Source organism: Sycon ciliatum, chromosome 2 (genome assembly GCF_964019385.1).
Source record: "Sycon ciliatum chromosome 2, ocSycCili1.1, whole genome shotgun sequence".
Classification (NCBI taxonomy): domain Eukaryota; kingdom Metazoa; phylum Porifera; class Calcarea; order Leucosolenida; family Sycettidae; genus Sycon; species Sycon ciliatum.
The window spans coordinates 8181748-8185032 of NC_088644.1; positions in this window are offsets into that span (position 1 = coordinate 8181748).

A 3285-nucleotide genomic window follows, 5' to 3' on the forward strand; every position below is an offset into this window, starting at 1 on the left:
GTGGACACCATGTGGGCGTCGTGGCATACCAAGTTCTTGGCTGTCGTGGACAAGCATGCACCCATCCGCTATGTATCCTCCAACCGCAAATCCCATCCGCCCTGGTCCGACAGAGAGCTCCACAAGCTCAACCAACGTAAAAACCAGCTACACCGACGGTGGCTACGCGATAAGGGAAACCAGAATCTTCACGTACAGTTCAAGCAAGCACGCTCAAGCGCCAGAAATGCCTATCGCCGAAAGCGCAATGATTTCTTCCGAGCGCAATGTGCCGCGTCCAGTCAGAACCCGCGTAAGCTCTGGAACGTCATAAACTCCGTTACGAACAGGAAGAGAGTACGTGTGGAGCCTACTTGCCCCATTGAAGAAGTTTCGTCAGTCTTCCAGGCAGTAGTAACAGACAATGCCCGTCCTCACAGCATCCCGCTACCGCAAGGTCCACAGCCTCAGACTGCAATGTCAGAATTGCCCCAAGTGTCTTTTGGCGAAGTAGAACGGCTTCTCCGACAAATCAATCCTGCCAAAGCAACCGGAAGCGACGGGATACCTGGTCACCTTCTGAAGTGCTGTGCCGATATCCTAGCTGCGTCCGTGGCCACGTTGTTTAATGCCTCGCTTGTCAATGGCACTGTCCCCACAGCCTTCAAACTCGCACACGTTATCCCGCTGTTCAAAGCCGGGGACCCGTCTATTCCCACTAACTTCCGTCCAGTGTCCCTACTTCCCATATTATCAAAACTCTTGGAGAAAGTCGTACAAAAGAAGCTAGCCCAGTTTCTGGACATATCTGGTACCCTCCCCACGACTCAGTTTGCATTCCGCGCAGGCCACTCAACGGAGGATGCCCTGGTACTTATGCTAAATCGTATTCTTAGTGCACGGGACAAGCGTTTGTGTACTGGCATATGCCTTCTAGATATGTCAAAGGCATTCGACAAGGTTCGTCATGAACGGCTACTCCAGGACCTATTCGATATCGGCATAACAGGGACAGCCCTAAAGTGGTTTTCCGCCTATCTGTCGGGCCGTACTCAGCGTATCTGTATTGGACGGGATCAGAGTGCCATTTCTGCACCATCCTGTGGCGTGCCACAAGGTTCTGTTCTAGGACCGATCCTTTTCAGTATCTACACCCGCGAAGTTCCAACCATAGCTAACCAGTCTTCATCAGTTCAATTTGCCGATGACATTGCGCTGATCAGCAGCAGCACATCCCTGGACACGGTATCTGCTACGCTATCGGCCTCGGTTTCTGCACTTGCTGACTGGTTGCAGACCCGTGGTCTCATTTTGAATGCAGCCAAGAGCCAAGTGATCCCTGTATACCCCAACAGGCAGCCTCAGCAGCCCCAGCATACGATCAATGTAAACTGTCATGAAACGCCGATTCCTGTCGTTACTGCGGCCAGGTATCTTGGAGTGCTCCTCGACTCGGATCTGTCATGGACGCCCCATGTTGATCGCTGCACCGCTCGACTGGCCCAGAGGATCGGAGCACTATGGAGGTTGCGTCGCTGCTTGACTCATCAGAGCCGAGTTCTCTACTTTAAAGCGATCATCATGTCTGACCTGATGTACGGATCCAATGCGTTTTCCCCGCTTCTTACTGCCAACCAATTGGATCGGCTACAAGTCATGCAGAATCGGGCGGCAAGGGCGGTTTTCGGACTCTCGCATCACACCTCCGCGCGTACCCTCCTGCTGCAATTGGACACCTACAGAGTATCCGAGATATTCAGGCAGAAGTTCATCGTTCTGGTCTGGAGGTCTCGGAATGAGCAAGCAAGTTCTGAACTGCAAGCCCTCCTAGTTCCTTCGGCAGCTGGCCCAACTAGGTTGCACTCCACCATGGGTCTGCGCCAACCGCCAGTTTCCACCAGGTTCGGCAAGGGTTGCCTCGCGTTCCGGGGCGCCCAGCTGTGGAACACATTACCCAGCGATATACGTGCCATCTCCACGCTCCGCCAGTTCCGCGCCAGCATGATCCCGCACACACTTACTGGCCTTAGTACCTAGAGTACCAGACGTCCTGTTTGATGATCAGCTGGCTTAGTTTTTCTCCACCTCTATCCTAACTACATCAGTCCCCAATTTCATTTATTACTGCTTTCTATCTGCATTCGCCACCTTTTCATTGGGCAGATCTGCCCGTTTGGTTCGCGAATTAAAATAAACACAACAACACAACAACAACATGTACATGTACTTCAGTAGGTACATAAGGTCTCCGTAGTAGTGACTGTACGTACATGTAAGCAAGGAACACTACTTTCAATGCAATGTGTTCTCCGCTCTGGGCCCTCCGCCTTGTGATATGCTGTCATCATAGTTACATACAGTGAAGGCTTATACGGTGGATTTGTCACAGAAACCTTGGTCTGAGGAAACCCTAAGCACCGGCACATATCCATGTTACCGTACGTATACCACAATAAAATCGAAATGTTCCGGGCAGTCCAATAGAGTTCTCTCGATGCCCAAAGACTGAGTTACTTACAAGAGGATGCAGATTTCGTTTAACTCCGAATTTCATTCTCACGAGGCGATCATTGGCCAGCTGTCGCCTTGTGTGTGAAGCTCGAAGTTACAACGAAATCTTCATCCCCTTCTTATCATCCTCTTCTTCTTGTTGCATACATTACATGATTACACCACAATAGTGTAGTTCACCAGCCTTATACGTCCAGTGCTCAATGTAGAGAAACACATACTTGTACAGCGTAGACACACACAGCAGACAGAGTAGAAGACGAGTAGTATTATTCGTAACTCAGGGTGTGAGTTGCACTATAGAACAATGAACAGACGAACTAAAGCATACCCGGTCCTCTATTCACTCTTGTACTTCAGTAAGTTCCTTGTAACACAATCTGTGAAAGTAACAGCTGGTGCCAGTATTCTCCACTATCCCACGTTGGGCATGCTGACTGCCTTGACATATCCATCAAGGCTCCATGGTCCACCAGAGCACCATGACTCCATGAGGCATGATCCACCCAGGAACCATTGCATGACCCACTGGTGTTGGCACGCAATAGAGAATGCGGGACTGGATAAATACGTCTCCGTCGCTGGTTTGTTCCTTTCTTGGTCATGGAGAAGTGTAACAATAGTGAAGTATTCATGCAATACAGGTCAGTATGCTGCTACAGCGGTTTCGTTCCAACGTAGTGAGAAACACTCAGTTTGGCAACAGATGATTTCGTCTGTCCAAGCAGTAGGCTCCGGCGGATTATACTCGCGAAATCATGGATTTATGCTTTCATGGATGCTTGCATTATACTC